Genomic DNA, 25,077 nt, shown 5'->3' on the forward strand with positions numbered 1-25,077 from the left:
AGTTGATGATATGGGAATAGAGACACTGGGCCTGGATATCTTTATCTCGGAGTCATCTTTGTAGGGGGATAATTGAAACTATGGGAAGTGAGGAGAAAGAGCAATTAGGAGAAAAAGGTCCAGAGCACAGACGTGGGAATCATCTATATTTAGGGGCATGATAGTTGCTCTAGGCCTTCAGCAGATTCTCCAAACAGTCCTAGTTTGACAATTGTGACTTCTTCCTTATGTTTCACAGTTTTGCCAAGATGGCAGTCTTGCCAGCTGTGTAGGCTGCCTGCATTCAAAGTATGGCTGGTAAAACCTGGCATCTTCCTATCCACACACATGGTTATCATCTTATGCAAGGTCTCTTCAAGGCCCACATCTTGGGCTTGATTAAAAAACTATGTTTCTTGGATCCTTCCCGAAAGAGAGTGTCCACCTCTACCCCCGCCAGGATCAGATACATCCTCATGTTGGTGTGGAGTTGACTCGATCTCTCAAAGACATTTCATCCAAGCCATAGGGGAGTTACCTTCTACTTGCTTTTTCTTTCTCAAGGTGAGAGAACAAACAGGCTGGGTTTATGTCGGTGGCACGGTCAAAGAACAAAGTAATCTACTTAATGGAGGGAAGTCTGAGAGTCTGAGTCTTCATGACCCCATGGACCATGGTACACCAGGCCCTTCTGTCCTCCACTGTCTCTCAGAGTCTGTCCAAGGTGGTATTCATTGTTTCCATGGCAATATCTGTCTATCTCATCCTCTGCTGTCCCCTTCTCATTTTGCCTTCAATCTTTCCCAACATCAGGGCCTTTTCCAGTGAGTCCTATCTTGTGGTCAAAGTATTTAAACTGTAGTGTTAGTGTTTGACCTTCCAGTGAATAATTTGAATTAATTTTTTGATCTGACCAATTAACGTAGTCTTAACTAGCCTCCCTCTCTGGTGGCACAAGAGACTTCAGCTATATAAATGTAGCCCTCATACATAGAGTTCCCAGTGACTAACGAGGCTTCTAAGTTTCTCAACATGAGATTCGAACATCTGTTCTTCATAACTCCCCAAAAAAGGTGATATCAGTCATCGCTCCTCCTACAACTCTCCATAGCTTCCTAGCAAAAGTCTTTGCCCAAGAGTAAAACCTTCTCTGCTTGAATCTTCAGCTGAGTACTGTGAAAGAGGGCAATTCAGTCAGCTGGGGCAGGAAACATAATTTCTCTGTGTGTTGCTCATTAGACACAGTGCCCCCAAAAGAGGTGTGCCTTCCCTCTGAGGCCTCTTCTGGGATTTAGTGCCCACTAGCCACACCAGCGTGAGACATGGGAAGATGAAAGCCCAAAAGATGCCATCTGTCCCTCTAGGTTTCCAAAAACTGGGTCTTCTGCCTGAGGAGGTACTTGCCACAATTCTGGATGAATAGGAAACTATCTCAATGTGTAGAATCCTCTCTATGATATCCCTGACAAATAATCACCTGGACTCTACTGGAAGACCTCCCAATGGTGAGAGTTCATTACGTCCTCAGATAATCCACCACACACACACACACACACACAACCTGCCAAAGTTCATGGAATTACCTCCCTCCTCTCAACAAAGAGGTAGGGATCTATGAGAACGATATTGCATAGACTGTCAGGTAGAACCTGCCTGTGGGTAGTTTTTGTTTCACTGTTTTTCTGATAGAGGAGGGGTTAACTCAGTGTATGTTAAGGATAGAGGTTATTTCCAGAAATGACTGTATCAATGCAAAGCATCAATAAATCTTTTTTGGTTTAAGTTGATATAATCCCCACTTTGCTTTGGACTGCCTGTACTGAAGTTTAAAATTGACCTCACACCTAGTTGAAGTGAGGCTCACAGGGAGAAGAAGATGACTGGCCCCAGTGGAGGATGCCAGGAATACACCTCTCTCTGTCTCATGAGTCACCATGAAGCCTACTTCCTTTAACATGAACGCAGGTGACAAAACAACCTTTAGCCATAATAAAATGAACACATCCTGACTCAAATTATCTGCATCTTCCCTAGCCCTCTGGGAATGGGAGGAAAGCTGGGCTTAGAGTCCAAGAACTTGTGTTCTGATACCAATCCTGTCCCTAAAACATGCATGACCTTTGGCAGTCTACTTTGAGGGGGCTCAGCTCAGACTATGGGATCTCTAATATCTCTTCCACTTAATGAGACATTTAATCAGAAAAAAAAGTTGAACAACATCTAATATATGTATATTACTTTATGTTCTATATATATATATAATATATATATACATGTAGAAATACATACATAGGGTAGACTTCCGGTCAAGATGGCGGCTTAGAGGCAGCAAAAGTTCAGACCTCTGAAAACCCTTCTTTACCGATCACAAACTGAATGCTCCTAGGGCACCGAAATTCAAATTGAACAACAGGACAGACCCGGGGAACCCTCCTTCTGGACTCGGATCAAAAGTTATGGCCCCCAAAAGATCACTCGGATCTAAGGGGAAGGCAAAAGGAAGATCCCAGGACCCACCCCCCCAACCCAGAGTGCTGAGCCTGCAGCAGCAATGGGAACCTCAGGGCCAGCAAAAGGGCCTCAGGGCCAGCTATTCTGAAGGATGCACCTTAAAAGCAACCTGAGCCACTCTTGGGGGTGCCTAACACAGATGGCAGGGAAACAGAGAGAGATGGGGGGAGCCTGTAGCCCCCTGGCTGGGTCCTTCCATCCAACACAGACTGCAGAGGAGGTTATTTTTGCTTTGGGGCTCATCCAGCCCAAACCAGCTGAACTTAATCCCATCAGGAGCCCTCAGAGCTCAGGGAGGCCAGGACCCCTCCCCCCTTAGAGTGCAGGGTCTTCTGAAAGAACAGAAACCTCAGGGCTGGCAAAGGCACTGTGGAGAATGGACAACTTGCCTGGGGCTAAAGCCTCGGACCATCAGCCAGATACACTAAGAGCCAGTCCTCCTGACTCAGATAGAGATGGAAAACAGTACAGAAGTACAAAAACCTCCAAACACCAAGAAAAGCAAGAAAAAGGGGGTGACTTTGGACACATTTTATGGAGCAAAAATACAAAATACAGAGGAGATAGAAGAGGAAACACAAGCAAATGCTCTGAAACCCTCCAAACGAAATGGAAACTCTCCACAAACTCTTGAAGAATTTAAATCGGAAATGATCAAAAAGATGGAAGCCTTTTTGGCAGGAAAAGTGGGAAATAATGCAAAAGGAATTCAACAATATGATGCATGAAAAAACGCAACTACAGAAACAGTTTGACCAAACTGAAAAGGAAAACCAGGCTTTAAAGGTCAGAATCAGGCAACTGAAAGACAATGATCTTGCAAAAAGAGCAAGAATTAATAAAGCAAAGCCAAAAGACCAAGAAATTAGAAGAGAACATAAAATATCTCACTGACAAGGTGATAGACTTGGAAAATAGAGGAAGGAGAGACAATCTGAGAATAATTGGCCTACCAGAAAAGCCAGAAATAAATAGTAATCTCGACATTATAATACAAGATATATGAAAGAAAACTGCCCAGAGATTTTAGAGCAAGGGGGCAATACAGGCATTAAAAGAGTTCACAGAACACCCTCTACACTAAATCCCCAAAAGATAACTCCCAGGAATGTAATTGCCAAATTCCAAAGCTTTCAAGAAAAAGAAAAAATCTTACAAGAAGACAGAAAAAGACAATTTAGATATAAAGGAATGCCAATCAGGGTCACACAAGACTTTGCAATTTCCACTCTGAATGACCGTAAGGCATGGAACATGATTTTTCAGAAAGGCAAGAGAGCTGGGTCTTCAACCAAGAATCAGCTATCCATCAAAACTGACCATATACTTCCAGGGGAAAGTATAAGCATTCAACAAAATAGAAGATTTCCAAGTTTTTGCAAAGAAAAGACCAGAGCTCTGTGAAAAGTTCGATATTGAAAAACAAAGAGCATGGAATACCCGAAAAGGTAAAATATGAAGGAAAGGGAAAAGGAGAAAAAATGTTATCTTTTTCTTTTATTCAAACTCTCTTCTATAAAGACTACATTTATATCAATTTATATATATTAATATGTGGGGAAAATGTAATGTGTAACTGTCAAAAATTATATGCATCATTAGAGTAGTAAGAAGAATCATGCATAGGGAACGTTTGGGGCATCAAGGTGATATGGAGAAAGGGGGGGATAGAAAGGAAAAGGGAGGGGGAATCGTTGATGGTACTAAGATATACTCCAAGAAATAGGGGGAAAAAACTAAATAGAATAATCTTTCTCACACAAAGATACACATGGGAAGGGGAGGGGAAGAAAACTCCTATAAGAAGGAGCGGAAGAGAGTTTTTACTTAAACCTTACTCTCAGTGAAATCAACTCTGAGAGGGAAGAGCATCCAGATCCATTGGTATCTTGAATTTTATCTTATCCAATGGGGTAAGGGAGAAGGGAAAACCAAGGGGGGGGGAGGAGGGAGGGAACACAAAAAGGGAGGGAAGGAGAGGGGAGAGAGGGAGGGAACAAAAAGGGAGGGGATAGAAAGGGAAACATATCAAGGGAGGGGACTAGGGGGACTGATTTAAAGTAAATCACTGGCTTAAAAGGTTATAGCTAAAGAAGAAAGATCAGAATTAGGGGAGGATATCAAAATGCCAGGGAGTCCACAAGTGACATCATAACTTTGAACGTGAATGGGATGAACTCACCCATAAAATGTAGATGAATATCAGAATGGATTAGAATCCCAAACCCTACCATATGTTGTCTTCAAGAAACACACATGAGGTGGGTACAAAAAACATAGCTATAAATATTTTTGTACAAACAGAACCTTTCCCATTTTTTTAAATCTCTTTGGGATACAAACCTAGTGGTGGTATTGCTGGATCAAAGGATATGCATTCTTTGCCATCCAGAATGGTTGGATCAATTCACAACTTCACCAGCAATGCTTTAGTATTCCAATTTTGCCACATCCCCTTAAACATTTATTTACTGTCATATTGACCATTCTGTTAGGTGTGATGTAGTACCTCCAAATTGTTTTGGTTTGCATTTCTCCAATCAGGAGGGATTTAGAACATTTTTTCATATGATTTTGATAGTTTTGATTTCTTCATCTGAAAACTGCCTATTCATATCCCTTGACCATTTGTCAATTGGGGAATATTTTATTTCTTATACATTTGACTTAATTCTTTGTATATTTGAGAAATAGACCTTTGTCAGAGAATTTTGATATAAATCCTCCCCCTCCCCCAGTTTCTTGCTTCCCTTCTAATTTTGGTTGCCTTGGTTTTGTTTGTACAATCCCTTTTTAATTGAATATGATCAAAATTAATCATTTTATATCTTTTAGTGTTCTCTGTATCTTGTTTGGTCTTAGATTCTTCCCTTCCCCATAGATATGACAGGTATATTATTCCATGCTCACCCAATTTGCTTATACAATTACTCTATATGTTTAAATCATATAGTAATTTTGAATTTATCTTGGAAGAGGGTGTGAGATATTGATCTAAACCTAATTTTTCCCATACTGTTTTCCAATTTTCCCAGAAGTTCTTGTCAGATAGTGGGTTCTTATTACAAAAGCTGGAATCTCTGAGTTTATCAAACAATAGATTGCTGAAGTCTATTCCATTGATCCACCCTTCTATCTTTTAGCCACTACCAGATTGTTTTGATGATCACTGCTTTATAGTACAGTTTAAGATCTGGTACTGCTAGGCCCCCATCCTTCACATTTTTTTTCATTAATTCCCTTGATATTCTTGTTCTTTTGTTTTCCATATGAATTTTATTATTTTTTTAGTTTTATAAAATAATTATTTGGTAGTTTTATTGGTATGACTATGATTATTTTAAATAAAATGTCTCTTTCTATTTTCCTATTGGACTTTGTTAGTAGCATAAAGAAATGCTGATGATTTAGGTGGGTTTGTTTTATATCCTGTAACTTTGCCAAAGTTGTTAATTTTTTAGTTCATTTAGTTTTTTAGTAGTTTTAGTTTAGTTCTTGGCTGATTCTCTAGGATTTTCTAATTATACCATTATATTGTCCACCAATAGTTTTGTTTCCTCAATGCCTATTTAATCCTTCAATTTCTTTTTTCTTGTCTTAGCTAGACTTAAACTAGCATTCCTATTGTTCTGTACTGAATGATAGTGGTGTTAATAAGTTTCACCCCTTATCCTATTGGGAAGGTTTTTAGTTTGCCTCATTACAGGTAATGTTTGCTGATGTTTAGATACTACTCATCATTTAAAGGGAAAGCTCTATGTCTGTGCTTTTTATTACTTTTAATAGTGTAATCTCCCCAATCAATCATTTAACATAAACAGCTTATACTTCTAAAGATCTTCTAGCTACAGGTGCATATAATATTGCATTTTTAAAAGGAAACTTCAATAGTTAGAGATAAGAGGGAAATAGAAGTCTCCTTTGGCATAAGAGTTTACATTCAGAATAAATATATTGAACCCTCTTCAGTTCAACCAATTACATCCCAAAGTTCATTCTAGATCTTCTAATGCAGTGGAGGCTTCTTTATGGCACTTTCTCTGAACAGTTCATTTTCATGATTCAAGGAGTTCATGAGCTTCTTTTCCTGAAAATTTTCTCAAAAAATTTTAAGTCTTGGATTTTCTGAAAATTATACAATAGGAACGAGTGTTGTTTATTATCAAACAAGCATCTTTTGAAATAATCATTTAGAATTATTTCTGGTTGTTTTCATTTATTGTTATGGCCTATTATGCTCATAGTTTTCCTAATTATGAAATAGTGCTACATTTCTGGTGTAATTCTCCCCTGGTCACAGTGTATGATCTTTGTGATATATTGTTTTAATTTTTTTAATAGTATTTTATTTAAAAATTCTGTATCAATTTTTGTATCAACATTCATTAGGAAAATTTGTCTATAGTTTTCTTTCTCTATTTTTACTCTTTCTGGTTTAGGTATCAGTATCATATTTGTGTCATAAGAGGGATTTTATAGGAATCCTTTACCTATTTTTCCAAATAATTTATATAGAATTGGAATTAATTGTTCTTTAAATGTTTGGTAGAGAGAAAGAACATGAATCATATAACCTTGGAAAAATATTCTAAATTAATGAAATAAAATTTCCAAAACAAATAAATAAATAAATGAGTGTTTGATAAAATTCACTTGTGAAACCATCTATTCATAGGGAATTTTTCCTAGCAAGTTCATTGGTGTTTTCTTCCATTTCTTTTTCTAAGATAATGTTATTTAAGTATTTTATCTCCTCTTTTGTTAATCTGAACAATTTATATCTTTGTTAATATTTAGCCATTTTACTTACATTGCCAATTTATTGGAATATAATTGAGTAAAATAGCTCCTGATAATTGCTTTAATTTCATCTCCATTGGTGATGTACTTCATTTTTGATACTTGTAATTTGTTTTTTTATTTTAAATTTTAATTTTTTAATTTGTTTTTTTTTAATCTAATTAGTCAATGGTTTATATATTTTGTTGCTGGGGGTTTTCACCATAAAACTAGCTCCTAATTTTATTTACTAATTAATCATGTTTCTTTCTTACTTTTCAGTTTTATCAAGCTGATTAATTTTTAGGATTTCCAATGTGGTGTTCAATTAGGAGGTTTTAATTTGTTCTTTTTCTAAGTTTTATAATTCCATACCCAATTCACTGATCTGTTCTTTCTCTGTTTTATTAATGTAAAAGAACTGTACATCTTCTCCTAAGAATTACTTTGACTACATCCCACAAATTTTGTTATGTTGTCTCATTATTGTTATTCTCTTTAATGAAATTATTGTTTCCATGATTTGCTCTTTGACCCACTCATTCTTTAAGATTTAATTTTTCAGTTTCTAATTAATTTTTAAGTATATGTTTCCAAGGACATTCGTCGAAGATAATTTTTATTTCATTATGGCCTGAAAAGGGTGTTTTAATATTTCTGTTTTCTGCATTTAGTTGTGGTGTTTTTATATCATAGTAGACAGTCAGTTTGTGTGGATATGCCATGTACAACTGGAAAAAAGGTATACTCCTTTCTATTCCCTTTCAGTTTTCTCTAGAGGACTCTCATAACTAACTTAAAAAACCCTATTTGTCTCCTTAACTTCTTTCTTGTTTATTTTATAGTTAGATTTATCTAGTTCTGAGAGAGGAAGTTGAGGTTCCTCACTAATATAGTTTATTTTATCCTGCTGTAACTCTTTTAAACTTTCCTTTAAGGACTGGATGCTATACTATTTGATACATATATGTTTAATATTGATATCACTTCATTGTCTATGGGACCTTTTAGTAAAATGAAGTTTCCCTGCTTATTTCTTTTAATTAGGTCTATTTTTGCTTTAGCTTTGTTTGAGATCATGATTACTTCCTTTGCTTTTATTTTTAATTTTGTCTCAGCTGAAGAATAATAGATTTGCTTTAGACTCTTATATTTATTCTTCACATGTCTCTCTGTTTCAAGTATGTTTCTTGTAAACAACATATTGGATTCTGGTTTTTGATCCATTCTGTTTTCCACTTCCTTCTTATGGGTGAATTCATCCCATTCATATTCAGAGTTATTATTACTAACTATGCATTTCCTTCAATCCTATCCCCCCTTCTCTCCCTCCCTCTTTCTCCCCCTCCCCCTCAATCTCTGTCTCTGTCTCTCACTCTCATCCTCCTCAAATACCTTCCTCAATCTACTCTCTTTTCTATCAATCCCCTCCTCTTCTCTTCCCTTCCCCATCTAATTCCCTGTTGGGTAAGATGGATTGCTATACTCAGCTGAGAGTGTATATTATTCCTACTTTGAACCAATTCTTGTAAGAGTTGGGTTCAAGTGTTGCCCACCACCACCACTCCCATTTTCCCCTCCATTGTAAAAGATTTCTTTTGGGACTCTTATGTGAGACAATTTTCCCCATTATTCCTCTCACTTCTTCCTTCTCCCAATGCATCCCTCTTTCTCGTCCCTTAATTTTATTTTTTTGAAATCATCCCATCATAGTCAACTCACACTCATGCTGTCTGTTTATGTACAATCCTTCTAACTGCCCAAATAATGATAAATCTCTTAAGAGTTATAGTTTGCATCTTCCCATATAGGATGATCTCTTCTTAAGTCATGTATTTGAAAGTCAATTTTTCTATCAGCTCAGGAATATATGAAAATTTTCCATTTCCCCAAATTCCCAATTTCTTCCATAAAGGATCATATTCAGTTTTTCTGAGATGGATATGTTATGATTAAAATCCTCTGGAGATTCATCTTAAGTTATAAATATTTATTAAATAATAAAAAGTGAGTCAGAGAAAGCAAAGGCACCAGCCACCAAAGGCCAGCTGTTCCCTTATCTCCTCCTTGAGCCAGCTGCACTAGCTCCAACTCAGACTTCAGGCATGATTGTTCTCCCTTACCCAGCCCTAAGTCATATTGTGCATGCCAGCACTCCCCTATCCAGCCCTGAGCCAGACCACTTGTGCTGGCACTCTTCTAGCCACCTCCCCCCAACCAGCTGCATAGCCAGACCACCTTTCTATCCACAATGCCAAAGTGAGAAGGCCCAACGTCTTTCCCCTACTCCAATTTGTGCTTCTTATGGTGTCCTTTTCCCAAACCAGAGTACTCTACCCTCAGTCTGGTCAAGAGGCTAGTCTTCTGTATACCAGGAGTTACCATATATAGTCTTTAGAATAGTCACATAGCACTGATATAGCATTTACTTGTATGATAAGGAGGACCCCATCCATTGCCTCAGAGAGGTACAGTCCAGAGGTTCAGAAGTAAGATTTTTGCTTTAAAATCAAAACATTGTCTCAGGGTACCAAAAAAAAAAATAGAGGCTAGTGTTAAATTTCCTCAGTTAAAATCCTTGTTTCATTGCCCTCCAGAATATCATATTTCAGGTCCTCCAATGTTTTAATATACAAGCTGATAAAGCTTATATTATCCTAACTGTGGCTCCATGATATCTGAATTGTTTTTTTTCTGGTTGCTTGAAATATTTTCTCTTTGACCTGGAATCTCTGGAATTTCACTATAATATTTCTGGGAGTTTTCATTTTGGGATCTCTTTCAAAAGGTGACTGAGGGATACTTTCCATTTTTATTTTACCTTCTGGTTCTAGGATATCAGTTTTCCTTAATAAATTATTGAAATATTATTTCAGGGCTCTTTTTTTGGATTGTGGCTTTCAGCTAGTTCAATAATTCTCAAACTACCTCTCCTCAACCTATTTTCCAGATTAGTTGTTTTTCCAATGAGATATATCACATTTTCTTCTATTTTTAAAATTCTTTTAATTTTGTTTTATTGTTAATTCTTATGACTAGAGTTACTAGCTTCCACTTGCCCAATTCTAATTTTCAAAGAATTATTTTCTTCAGTGAATTTTTATACCACCTTTTTCATTTGGCCTATTCTGTTTTTTGAAGCATTCTTATTTTCAGTAGATTTTTACAATTTTACTGTTTTACCATTTTAAAGTGTTATTTGATTCTCTTTTCATGGTTTTCTTGCATCACTCTCATTTATTTTCCCAATTTTTCTTCTACCTCTCTTATTTGATTTTTAAAATCCTTTTTTAGCTCTTCCAAGAAATCTTGTGGAGTTTGTCTCCAATTCATATTTTTCTTGGAAACCTTATTGGTAGCTGCTTTGATATTATTATCTTCTTCTGGATTCTATCTTGATCTTCCCTGTCACATAGTTACTCGTTATGGTAAGGTTGTTTTTTGTTGTTTGTTTTCTCACTTTTCCAATCTATCTATTGACTTTTAATTTTATGTTAAAGTTAGGGTATGTTCCTGGGGTGGCAGGGGCACTGTCCCAAACTTTAAGCCTTTCATGCTGTTATTTTCAGAGTTATATCTCAGAGTTTGTGAGTTTTCAGTGTGTCCAAGGTATGTTTATCTAAGGAGATGTATTAAAAATGGCTTTCTTGGCTTGTTCCCCCTATGTTTACCTGGGAAGGGACCTTTTTTCCCTATGGTCACCAACACTAACATTCTTTCTGGCCCCAGGACTACGGTCAGGTCCCCAACTCTCCTGTAGCCTCTACTGCTAGTACTCCATTTCATCTTGGAATTGAGACCAGGGCCCCTACTCCCCTATGAGTAACCAAAGGCACTCTTCTGTGCCCTAGAACAACAACTAGGTCCTTGCTCCCCTGTGTACTGTCTCTCCTTTTGGCCTTGGGACTGTGACTCAGAAGCATGTATGGGCAATGAAAGACCTCAGTGCCAGTAAAGGATCCCCTGAAATCTCCTTCTGACTACTTGTTAGACATAGCCCCCCACGGTCTGTGGGTGAAAGTTCAGACTGAATGTGTTACTTACATCCAGGATGCCCCACCCCAACCCCCTGCCAGTGATACAAACCTTTCCCATTGACCTCCTTAGCTGACTTGGAATGGAAAATTATTTTAGTCAACATTTTGTTGATTTTGCTGCCTTAGAATCCAACTTAAGGTAATATTTTCCATGTCACTCTTTTGCTTAAGAATCATTAATGGTTTCCCACTGCCTTTAAGGTAAAATCTAAACGCATCTATTTATTTTTAAAAAATCTTTACCTTCCATCTTAGAATCAATATTGTGTATCAGTTCCAAGACAGAAAAGCAGTAAGGACTAGGCAGTGGGGGTTAAGTGACTTGCCTAGAGTCATACAACTAGAAAGTGTCTGAGGCCAGATCTGAACCCAGGACTTCCCATCTCTAGGTCTGACTCTAAATCCACTGGAGTCATCTAGCTTCCCCTACTTTTATTTAACATTTAAAGCACTTTACAAGTCTCCAGGCTCTGTTTTCTAGGATAATGACACATGAATCCTACTCACAAAAACTACTCTCCATATCTATTGATCTTGTTGCTGTTCCCTGTGCTTAGCATTCTATCTCTTGTCCCCATGCCTTTGCCCAGGCATGTCTTCGAATGCTCTTCCTCACTGTCACCTCTTAGACATTGGAATGGAAGGTGGGTCAGAAACAGTATGGACCTGAAAATAAAATAAAAATCCAATTAAAAATAAAATATGTAAGTTGCTATCCAAAGAAAAGAAGGGAAACCTCTTAGAGCACCTAATCCTTAGCTTCCCTTAAGGATTGTATAATAAAGCAGTTCCTTCAAGAAGCGTCTCCTAATTGCCCAAGTTCAACAGAAATATGAATTTAGAACTGGAAGGGACAGAAGAGATCATCAGGCCCCCTACTCATCTCATTTCAGTTGAGGAAATTGAAGACCTGAACAGGGAAATGAAGACTCTTGGAAGATGGCAAGAATTTGGTCTGGGGCATGTGGGAAGAGGGAGCATTCTAAGTGGGGCAAATATAAGAAAGCACAAGACATACACAAGATACACAAGGCAGAGATATTGAATATTTTCTTAGAAAACCTTTTTCCCCTAAAGAAGCTATGATGAGGGGAAAGTAATGCTTTGGGTAAGGTTACACATCCCAGAATAATCTCTGCTGCTCAAAATCCAGAAGGCAAGGCTGAACAAAATGTCCCAGAAAATTATGAGGTCTAAGGACTGCTGGATATAGAGCAGAGGATTACAAGTAGCCAAAGAAAATGAAAGAGGTCACATTGTCATTAAAACACAAGTATTAGACCACTGGATAGGATCACCATATGTACCTGATCTCATTGGTTCCCATGGATTTAATGACCATCTCTGAGCTGATGATTCTCAAATCTACCTAGCCTGTGCCAACCTCTCCCTCCAATCTCCCATCTCCAACTGCCGTTAAGACATTTTGAACTACGTGTCCAATAGATATCTCAAACTCCATGTGAGTAAAACTGAATTATCTTTCTTGCAAAACTCTTACCTCCTATCTTCTCTATAACTGTTGAGAGCAACACTCATTTTCCAGTACCCTAGACTCAAAACCTAGGAGTTGTCCTGGATCCTTACTATCTCTCACTTCTCACATCCAATTTCTCTTTTTTTAACCCTTACCTTCTGTCTAGAATCAATACTATGTATTGGTTCTAAGGTTGAAGAGTGGTAAGGGCTAAGCACTGGGGGTTAAGGGACTTGCTCAGGGTCACACAGCTAGGAAGTGTCTGAGGCTACATTTGAACCCAGGACCTACTGTCTCTGGGCCTGGTTCTCAATCCACTGAGCCACTCAGCTGCCCCCCATCCAATCTCTTAAGAGCTGCCAATTGCACTCCTGGAATACCTCTCAAATACACCCCTTATCTCCTCTGACACTGCTCCAACCCTGGCAGAACCTCATCACCTCAAACCTGTCTATTACACTAGCTTCTAGGGGCTGTGTCTGTCTTGAGTCTCTCCCCACTCCAGTATATCCTCCATTCAGAAATTAAAATGATTTTCCTACAGTACATATTAACACTACTCAGTAACTTCCATTGGCTTCCTATTGCCTCCAGGATCAAATACAAAAACCTTTACCTGGGATTCAAAGCCCTTCTTACCCCAGCCTAGCCTCTTCTTCCCTTTCCAGTCTCCTTCCACCTCACTCCCTGCCCTGTACTCTTCAATCCAGTGACTGGCCTCCTTGCTGCTCCTAGGTCTCGTCTCCAAATATTTTCTCTGGCTCTCCTCCACGCCTGGGATTCTCCATCTCCTTGTCTCTGCCTCCTGCCTTTCTTTAAGTTCCAACTAAAATCCCACCTTCCCCAGGAAGCCTTTCCCAATCTCTCTTAATTCTGGTGCTTTCCCTCTTTTACTTATTTCCTTTCCTATCCTGTGCGTAACTTGTTTGCATATATTTGTTTTCTTATTTCATCTCCCATTTCATTGTGATCTCCTAGAGGTCAGGAACTGTCTTTTTGTCTCCTTGGCACTTAGCATGATGCTTGGCACTTAATAAATGTCTATTGACTTAACTGACCCCTCTCCAATGATCCCACAAAATGGTCAACTCACTTATAGATCATAGACTTAAAGATAAGGACATCAGAAATCACTGAACCCAAAGCCCTCACTCTACAGAAGAAGACGTTGAGGTTCATGGAGGTTAAATGACTTTCCAGGGTCATACAGCTAGGAGGTCTCCGAGATGGGATTTGAACCTCATTCTTCCTGACTCCAAGTCTAGTTGCCCCATCCACCATACATTGATGCCTTTTCTTGGAGACTTTCAGTGATGAAGAGACCACTGTCTCCTGAATCAACTCATTCCATTTTTTAATAGTTCTGTTTTTTAGGCAGTTATTTCTTACAGTTGACACAAAAGCTGCCTCTGCCATTGGTCTCCCCTAGTCCTGGTGCCGCCTGTAGCAGAACAAGTCAGCCGTCTTCTCTAGGACATCTAAGATCTTTCAGGTCCTTTTCCATTCAAAATCCCAGGATCCCAAGATGGTTCTTTGCAGCATACGCTTCAGATGAGAGAGAGTTAGAAGGACATTGGCATCAGACTGACCCATAGCACAGTCCTGCAGAAAGCCTCAGAACAGCCAACAGGTCAGCCAGACCAATGGCAATGGCCCATTGACACTGTGCCTCAGAAGGTACCCAGAGGGCTTTTATCTTCCCATAGCTATAGGTTGATCTTGAGCTAACAGGTAAGGAGGAGGCCAGGGTGAGGACCTGTCGTTTGCAGAAAGAGTCTAACTAGGAAACTTGATGGTCTTTGGGGAGGGAAAAAAATATGTCCAAGTTTAGCTCAAGACCTATGTCAAGCCATGCTAAGAATAGAAGAGGGGGAAAAGGCCACATCATATTCTTAATGTTGGACGAGGCTCGTGTGAGGCAGCTGCAAATCTTCATTTCTCTGCAAACAATCCCACACCCTTATTCACCCCAAAGAGCTCTACTAAAAACAGACTCTTTTTTTCCTGTCACAGAATCCCAGAATTTTGGAACTAAAAAGGTCCTTCGAGATCATCCAGTCCGACTGCCTCATTTTACAGGGGAGGAATCTGAGGCCCAGGGAGGGACAGGGAGCTACCCAGGTCATCCAGCTAGTTCGTGACAGCCCAGGGACTCAACCTTTGTCCCCCAATTCCCAGGCTGGAGCTCATGCCACTCACAAGCCCCCCCCCCTTTTTTAACTATTTCCTTGATAATTGCTTGGACTCATAACCTGAGGAAGCACATTGGGTCTCTGACATTTGGAAAGCTCAGTTAGTGAGACTGCTGGATCCAGCTCTGAAGATGAGGGCTTCTCTATAGGTCACCAGGCTCTGAGACCTCAAGCCTATGGTGATGTCCTTACTCTAGACTGTTTGCTTTCTCTGGACATATTTCCAGTTTCATCTGAGAGCTCTGGCCCAGGAAACCGAAGACCAGAGCACAGAGTCGACCTCTGCCCTGACTACCTGGGTGGCCTCAGGCAAGTCACTTCATTTCACTGGGCCTCAGTAAGGGGGTGGCACTCCATGGTCTTGAGGTCCCTCCTACCAACTCTAGCTCTAGGATCCTGGCATCCTCTATTTTGTCATTCCCCATCCAGCCCATCAGGGCCCAAGTGTGTTGCTGCCACCTCTGCTACAGCTCCTGCTAATAGATTGCTTGAAAAACAGGAACAAATAGATTCCTCCTTCCATCTATCCTTTTTAGTCATTGACCTCCTATCAGGTGCACCTATGGCGGCCTTTGTTGTTTAGTCATTAAATCAGGTCTGATTCTTTGTGACTCCATGGACATTGTCCATGGGCTTTTCTTAGCAAAGATACTACAGTGGTTTGCCATTTCCTTCTCCAGTGTGTCCCCATTTATAGATGAGAAACTGAGGTAAATAAAGGTTATGTGACTTGTCCAAGGATACCCAACTAATGAGTGTCTGAGGCTGGATTTGATCTCAGATCTTCCTGACTCCAAGCCTATCCATTGTATCACCACCTGCCCATGGCTGCCTTTGGGATAGATGCAAAAAGATCCCTGGGACCTTTTCTAAGGCTTTATCTTGTCCTGCAGGCAACTTAGGCTCTAGAGGGTCACTGTCAGCTCTATAAAGTCTATGAAGGCTTCAAATGTGTTATAATGATGATATACCTACTACCTGGGGACCAGAGAGGTCCCACTGGCTCCAAGGTGCAAATATCTGTGGCATGGTTCCCCATGTCTAAGATGGACCTTGGGCCTGGGCTGCCATTTCTACTTTCACAGCAACAGTGGCAGAAGGGTAGAAAGGGTGACCCTCAGTCCACTTAGAAACATTGGCTTAACTAGAGGCACTCTAAAGGAAGATCTTCATTAACTGGCCAGCAACTTAAAAGACTATGGGAAGGACCACCACAGAACAACACTGATGTTCTCTCAATGGACAAAGTCAACAAACAAGAAGAATTTGGAGTTCAATGGAAGGAAGCCCTGGGGTTCTCCTTGGACAAGCAAACAAAAAAGACTTGCCTTGTTGGTTTTGGCAGGCGCCTCATGTTTTAAAAAAATAAAAAGAGGGAAAGGGATATACTCTGAGGGGGAAGCTTGGACCCGGAGGTATGGAGAGAGGGAACAGGGAAGAGAACTCCCTACTCCACAAAACAGGGTTCAGGGGAGACAGCAGATGTAACAGGTTGGCTCAGAGAGAGGAGAGGGGGTTTGAAGATTCCCCCCCTTCTGTCTTCCCTCCTTAGCTAAAGCTGCTCTCCCCAATTTGCTCTTGTCCTTCTTGTCCCCCCTCCACTACTCAAGACTGTAACAGTTAAAATTTAGGGGAAACTGAGGCAGGTAGAAATTAGTTTCTCTCTGCAAGGAGTATTATATTTTTAGAGGTTTATTAAGGATTAAGGATTAAAGAAAATACAGGATAAGGAAAACGTGCCTAGGCCAGAGGCCTAGACAAGACCTCACCTACATTATGGAAAGAGCCACATCTGCTCCAAAACGGAAGTCCAAAAAAAGAAAAGAGAGCTCAAAAGCCTTTGCAATCAGCTTAAGTACCTTCTCTATCTCGCCCACCTCAGAATTCTGTGAGATTACAAAGCATTTTGGGGAAGTGGAGCAAGGACTTGTGGGGATTGAAGTCCAGAGTTCAAATCTCAATTTTACAAGACCCAAAAAGTCTCCCCTTGATCTATTCACTCACACTCAGTGTGGGGAACAGATAACTTTTAATGTTAACCCAATCAGGTACTACAAAAGGAAATAATGGGCAAGGAAGAATGGGAAAAGGAAAGTGGGAAAAGGGGGTCCCTGTCTCTTTCTAAACCCTTTTCCTCTCTCATCAAGTTTCGGGGGGAACTCAGACCTTGGCAGCCTGAGCCCCCTTAGAGAAAGTCAGGTTGACTCACCCCTGGGCAACAGGAGCTGAGGTAAAGTCTGTTCATGTTTCTCTTCAGAAGTCCCTTCAATTAGGGAGTATTGGGGAAAAGATTTCCAGTCACCAGCAGGAAAAATGGGTAACCCTCAGGAGAAAGTCTTTATCCAACCTTCTCTCTTCCACATCTCAAGACGGAGAGACCCTCACTGCTCTCCAGCCAGAGTCTTCTCTCCTCAGGATTTCACTCCTGGGGCCCTCCCCTGTAAGGTGATCAATTTCATATACTCTTCAGTCTGGCATTTTTTCTTTAGTGCCAGTCTCTATCACAAATCCTCCATTTCCTATTGTTCGCGTGGTGCCACCTTGGCCCACGCCAGTTACTTATCTTCTATGTTTATTCTAATCTATCTATGCTACTTATTGTTCCCATCTAACCTCCCCCCTCCCAAAATAATAAATCTTATCCTAATCAGTCTATTTGCTAATCTAAATTCCTATCTTATGCTAAGACTGAGTTGTGGGAAGAGGGTTAGGATTATGTGCCAACAAAAATTTCTTACAATATTACAATTTCTTAATACAAAAGTCATTTTATTGCAATCAATATAACATTCAAATCTTAAGTAAAATTGAACTATCCTATGCCTTATGCTAATTCCAATGTAACAATTCATAACATTTATATGTATATATATTTATATATTAACTTGTATCTAATGAAATCTGATTTATTCTATCCCTATGTTACCTCTCTAGTTACAATATTCCCCTTTCCACCCTAAACTACTCTGTCCCTGTCTATTAATGGTTAGTATTTTAACTCTTCTTTCTATCTATATTACTGGATTACATCATTATTTTATACTATATATATATGTATATATATGTCTGCTATTTTTACACATTTACATATGTCACATGTTATTTACATACATATATACATATATATCTTCAGGTAGTAGAGATCTATTTACAGATATACAATTCATGGGTTGTCCTTATTTATGGCACAGCCCCTAATGTCAATGTGAAGTTTGTTCATGTTTTAAATATGTTGTGGTGGATGCATATTTATTATAATGTATATGTGGATATACTTCCCTCTATGTGAAGTTAATATGATCAACAATTAATCCTACATGGCCCATTTTCCTGAAGTTCATTTCCCATAATGTCTTTGATTCAAAGTTCTTTCTATTTGTCCATGTATCTTCCATCCTTTGGTGTTGCTTGAAGTTTGTCGCAGGTCTGGGGTGCCTTCTCCTTTATAGGATACATTCTTGCCTGTCGTCTCACCTGGAAAGATGATCTCAGGTATCTGGAACTACAGGAACATGCATGTGTGTGAGATTAACATGTGTGTGCATGTAAGAGTGAATATTTTGATGCATGTGAGTGAGACTTTATATAGGATGTTTGTTCCATCCACATGAGTGCAAGTGAGTTTTTTTTTTTTTATGTAATGAAAGTAGGTAACTTTCATAATGTGTGACTAAGGTGATTATTCTATTCCTATGTGGTTGATTGTAGAGGTTAATTATATTTTAGTCTAGACTTGACATCGAAATTCATATATTGGTTTAATAATTCTAAGGGATTCTAAATCCACCCAAATAAACTCCCATGTTCCACAAGCAACCACTTCTCCTGTGTTTCACAGGCTACACTAATCCTCCCTGATCTAACTAACCCAAATTTATACTGTCTATCTTGGGCATTATTCTATTTCGGTTTCATGTAATAACTTTTGTTTGGGTAAGATGCTCCAATAGCATCTTGGATGTTTTTCATCTACATTTACTGGGGTTCATGGACTTGTCTCAGTTTTTTTTTTCATCCTGGGCTTGATATTATGGGCTTAGGGGTTTTGCTCCAGAAGCTATTGCTGCTTCCATGGATTTCAGGTCTGGGGTCTCCTGTTCTCTAAGTCTGAAGTGAGAGCAACACTGCTTGCTATTAGAGTCCTGCCTCCCATAGTTTTTATTATATACTTTTCCCTGATAATATGCATTTTGACCTTTCTCATCTCTCTTATTTTGGCCCTGTTCTTAGTGATGTTTCATTGGGCAGTTTCTTACTATGTGTCCTTAATGAAAACACAAAAAGCAAGTCCTGGTATCTCTTTGCAATCTCTGTTGACTTTGGGGTGTCTGTCTATACTGTGGGGTTTGTCTGTTAAATGTCTTAATTGTAGCCAGGCTTTTAACCTCCTCTAATTCTTTCTGTCTTAATATTTCAGAGGTCTCTTGGAGCTTTTTCTTCAGATCATTCTTTTCTTTTTCTTGATCTACTTTGTTATCATGAAGATAGGTGGCAGTATTTCTAAGTTCATTAAGTGAGATGGTGTCAAACTTAGGGCAATAGTTCCTGAAGAAATTCATCAAGTGTTTATCACAGTCCTTGAGAAATTGCCTCCTCATGTGAACTTCTGCTTCTTTTGAATCAGGGCTAAAACCTAACAGTCCCTCAGTTTTTTCAATAAGGCGATCAATAAATGTGCTTGGGTATTCATTTTTTTCTTGGGATAATCTGTCAAATTTTCCCCATGCATTGGGTCTTTCTGACAACTGCTTCATTCCCTGCAATAGATCCTCAGCATTTTCTTAAATAAGTCATTGATCTTGGATTAGAAAAACCCAGATCTTCAAAAACTTCCGGCCAGCTTGTGAGTGAAAAATCTTTTCTAGTTTGCTCAATAAAATTTTTATGTTCCTGGGGTGTAAAAAGTTCAGATAAAAGAATTTCTACATCCTCAAAATATGGTTCATATAGGCGAAATGCTTTTTTTCAGTTCTTTAATAGCAAGATGAGGCTCCAATAAAAATTCAGGCATATGTTTATGTAAAGACTCTAAGTCATGGGTGGTGAATGACTTATGAACCTTTGCATATAAAATGCCAGAGTTATCAGTGACCTTAGCTACATTGTGCAAAGGCATAACCTTTTGAACCTTTGATGCACTAGCAAGATTGCTAGCAGATGCATTAGTTGGTGCCTGTATGTTATTGGCAAGGTCATTTCCCCCTATTGCACCTAATGGTGTCCCAGTATTAGTATTAGTAACTATATCATCCTTATTAGTCTGTCCCATCTCCTCGACGGTTCCTGTACCCATGCTTTGTTTTCTCTGCATGTAATCCTGGCATATCTCAGTTATAATAGGGATATGACCAAGCAATGTCTCTAATCTATTATCAATGACTAGAGTATGCACAGTTTCCTTTGGGAAGATCAGGTTAGCACCAGTTTTGACATTCTTTAAGATGTTAATCACTACCATGAACACAAAATAGACCTGGGGTATGATTTGCCAGAGGTAATTTATGTCTAGATAGTTCATTGGCAATTATGTCCATCCCATAGTCATCATATTGGTTAATGTTTCCAGAACATTGTCTATCATCCCTGTCATGGTATTATAAATGATACAGTAGTCCCAATAAATGGCAATTATTCCTAGCACAGTCGACTATAGTATTAGTTGTAACATGTTCCCCATTCGATCTTTTCTAGGCTCTGTCAGGAGTTAACAGTTAGAAAACGTTTGTTGTCCCCACAAGCTTTGCTTCTAGCTAGATAGGATCCAAGATGGCAAGATCCTATAAGCTGACAGCTCTAGTACAGCCTCTCTTTTGCAATAGACACTCTCTCAGTATTGTAACTGACCAGTGTGTCAGTTGGTAACTGACTTGTTCTCCACCCCACCCCCCCACAAGGAATCAAGATTTTTTTGATCCTGTGTGGAAACTGCTAGGCAGAGTCAGTGACAAAGGCTGCTCCCTCAGGAGTTGTAATTGACAACTGACAGTTGGTGGCAGTTGGTAACAGTCACTAAAGCTTTTTTTTTTAATAAATTGGGTCCTTTTAAATCTGGGGTGCCAACTGTTTTTCAAAAATTGTTTTAAGTTGGAGAGGGAATATACCCCAAGGGGGAAGCTTGGACCCCGAGGTATGGAGAGAGGGAACAGTGAAGAGAACTCCCTACTCCACAAAGCAGGGTTCAGGGGAGACAGCAGATGTAACAGGTTGGCTCAGAGAGAGGAGAGGGGGTTTGAAGATTTTCCCCCTTCTGCCTTCCCCCCTTAGCTAAAGCTGCTCTCCCCAATTCTCTTGTCCCTCTTGTCCCCCCTTCACTAGTCGAGACCCAAAGGTCTCCCCTTGATCCATTCACTCACACTCAGCTTGGGGAATAGATAACCTTTTAATGTTAACTCAATCAGGTAATACAAAAGGAATAACAGGCAGGGAAGATTGGGAAAAGGAAAGTGGGGAAAAGGGGGTCCCTGTCTCTATCTAAACCCTTTTCCTCCCTCCTCAAGTTTGGGGGATCTCAGGCCTTGGCAGCCTGAGCCCCCTTAGAGAAAGTCAGGTGGACTCACCCCTGGGCAACAAGAGCTGAGGTAAAGTCTGTTCATGTTTCTCTTCAGAAAGTCCCTTCAATTGGGAAGTGTTGGGGGGAAAGATTTCCAGTCACCTGCAGGAAAAGTGGGTAACCCTCAGGAGAAAGTCTTTATCCAACCTTCTCTCTTCAATGTCTCAAGACGGAGAGACCCTCACTGTTCTCCAGCCAGTCTTCTCTCCTCAGGATTCCACTCCTGTGGCTCCTCCCCTGTAAGGTGATCAATTCATATACTCTTCAGTCTGGCACTTTTTCTTTAGTGCCAGCCTCTATCATACCTCAGAGTATGAGGAACATTAGTGACTGAATCATCCTTGCAGAATTCATGGTGAGAATAAGCAAGATGAGCACCATGCTGAAAGCCAGCACTTATACCCAGGAGGAAGAGAAAGAAAAGTCTCTAGATGACTCTAAACCAAGTTACCACTTAGACATGTGGATGTTGACTTCACTATGGAGGTAGCACTGGGCAGGTAGCTCAGAGTTCCAGGAAATGGAACTCAGGTCAGAGAGACAAAAGAAACCAAAGGCATGGAGACTTCCGTGAAGCCTCATGTTTATATCTTTTGGAAACTTTCTTCAAGATGAGCATCAGACAGCACTGGTTGTGCTGAGTGCCAGAAAGATCTCATCAGAAATTAAGTGACTGCTCTTTCCTACCAGAGAGGACAGGACAAATTACAGAGTCTCGGAGCTCTGGGCTTTTACACCACTGACTAGTTAAAGCTATGGGCAGATGTGACCTCAGGTTAGAAGGAAAATTTCTTTCTTTCTTTTTTTTTTTTTTGGTTTCCAATTTGTCTATTTCTCCTCTAAATGTTACTATCTTCTCTTTTGTGACTTTCTCCAGGTCACCCAGCTATAAGCATGTCAGAGGTAGGATTCATATCTAGGTCTTTCAGACACCCAGACCACAGTCCTATCCACTCTACTAGAATGGATAATCGGTCTCCTTGAGGGCAGATCCTGTGGTTTTGCTTTTTTTGTATCCCCAAATCTTAACAGTGTCTGGAACATTTTGTTGTTATTGTTCAGTTGTGTTCAATTCTTTGTGACCCTTGGCAGAGATACTCAAGTTATTTGCTATTTTCCTTGCCATTTTATGTATGAAGAAACTGAGGCAAAATAGGTGAAGTGACTTGCCACTTTGTATCTGAGGCCAGATTTGAAGTCAGGGAGATGTTTTCTTGACTCCAGGCCTGGTACTCTATTCACTATGCCCCCACATTCTCCTGTAGGCACATAGTAGGTATTTAATAAATGTTTGTTTCCATATACATTGTTGATTCATATTGAGCTCTATGAAAAGTAAAACCTTCAGAATTTTTAATATACTGCTTTTTAGCCATAGTTTCTATAGATTGCATTTGTAGATGACTCTTTTGAATTTAAGAGTAAAAATTTATTTACTCTATTGAATTTCATCTGTTGGATTCTATAATAAATTTAAATCATAACTAGAAAAATAAAATAAAATAAATGTTTGTTAACCAAACTGCCCGGGGTAAACACTTAATTTCCTGGTGAAGTTGAGAGGCGTGGCCACTAAAGGATCATTGGTTTAAAGTGTGATGTCACTGTAATAAAATTTTCTAAAAAATACACCTACAGAGGATGTTTATCTTTTTTCCTCATTCATCTGAAGGACTGGCCTCATTTTTTTCATCTTGCTCCTCCGAATTAGTAGGATCTCTTCCTTTTGGCATTGTCATTCCCTATTAAGTGACTAATCCCATTGAGAAACCTGGTAAATCCCTTGTACTTCCACAAGTATCTAACTTCCTCCAGAAGAGAATTTTAGGTACAGTTAGGACAGAGGGAAGGCCCCTCCAGAGACCCTTTCCTTTCACCTTTGGAACAGGCTCTGCAATGAGCTGCCCTGGTAGGAAATTGGAGGCTGCACCCCAGATGGAGACTTTTCCAGTCCAGCCATCCTGCCTCTCACCTCTGACCAGATAGCAGGGCCCAGGCAGCACAGGCATTTTGCTATTTGATGTGCCACTCCCTGCAGCCTGCCCCCTTCTAGTTCCTTTCCACCTCTCTTTTGGAGAATCACATTTGTGGGACAATCCTGGTCCAGAGAAAGAACTGTTGGGGTCGTCTTTCACATCCATGTATTTACGGTTTTATTCCCGCGTTTGGGGTATGTACAAGTTTGCTCTTATAACAATGACCAATATGACAATGTCTTTTGCACGACAACAAAAAAATGAGAAAAAAAAAGAATCATAGTAAAATCAGCTTTCCTATGTCTGCCAAGAGGGTGAGACCATCTACTTTTGTAGGACTCCAGAGTTCTTGTGTGTCCAAACCATGGGCTGCCAAGGCCTAGGATCACTCCCCTGCTCCCCCATACCTATCTGTGTCAGCCTCATCCTTCCCATGTCCCTACTTCACCATGCCCTGGGCTTCCCCATCAAGCCAAAGTCATCTCTTTATTGGGAGATGAGGAGGAAGAGTAATTGATGCAGTGAATCTTTAAAAGCAAGAGACAAGTTCTCCATTGCCTCTTGGACTCTTTGATGCCAGTAGTCTTTGAGCCATTCCTATGAAGGAGGAAGGAGAAGCAGTTTACCTTCTCTCCCATGCCAGCTTCCATGTGGCCACAAACACCTGGCAGTTAAGCACATGCATTTTGTTTGGGCGAGACTAAGACTGAATTTATTTTGTTTCCTTCCTGAGGACAGGTGACCAGATAGCAATCATAGGTCCAGGCTGGATCTCTGAGTCTTAGCTGACTCAGGGGAAGTGTCTGCATCAGTGAGGACAACCACTAGCAAAGGAGGAGACCAAGTGCTAGCCTCACTGCACGGAACATGTGGCTTTGTGGATTTGGGGGCTCATGGGTAATAAAGCAAAGGTGAAATAGATCAATGTCAATTGTACAGTCCTAGAAAATGCTTTGTTTCTTGATGAGGTTTAAATCTCAACTTTCTAGAAAAGTATAACAGTTGTTATAAGTTACTGAATCCTGTTTAAATCTTTCTGTTAACACATTAGTGTTTCATGTTTAGCATTTTTCATTATTTATAGGAAATAAATACCTATCCCATACCTGATTCTCGCTGTACATAGAGCACTCTTCCACTCTCCACTTTTAGCATGCCATATCCATCTAAGGACCAAAAGCTAACCCAGAATAGGGGGTGTAAAGAGCCAAAGATTATAGAAGAAAGAGGGGGATCCTTTGGTTAGAGGCAAAACACCCCCAAGCCTGAACCTGGTCCAGTCACCACCTGGGTGGTCTAGAGCTAAGAGCATGTCTTTAGTGATGAGGGAAAAGACATCCATAGTGCCCCAGATCTTTGGGGCCAGCAGCAGTTCTAATTGTTAGATAGGAATCAATGAATGAATGAAAAAGGATTTATTAAGTACTTACTATGAATTAGGCACTGTGCTAAGTACTAGACAACACTGTTTTTTCTCAAGAAAGTTATGTTTTATTAGAGAGACAAGATATGGAGGGGAGTCAGAGCCTGGGAAGTAGTTTTCATCTCAAGAGTCCCAGAGATAGTAGGTGGATTC

The sequence above is a fragment of the Monodelphis domestica genome, chromosome 6 (assembly GCF_027887165.1).
Source record: "Monodelphis domestica isolate mMonDom1 chromosome 6, mMonDom1.pri, whole genome shotgun sequence".
Lineage (NCBI taxonomy): Eukaryota > Metazoa > Chordata > Mammalia > Didelphimorphia > Didelphidae > Monodelphis > Monodelphis domestica.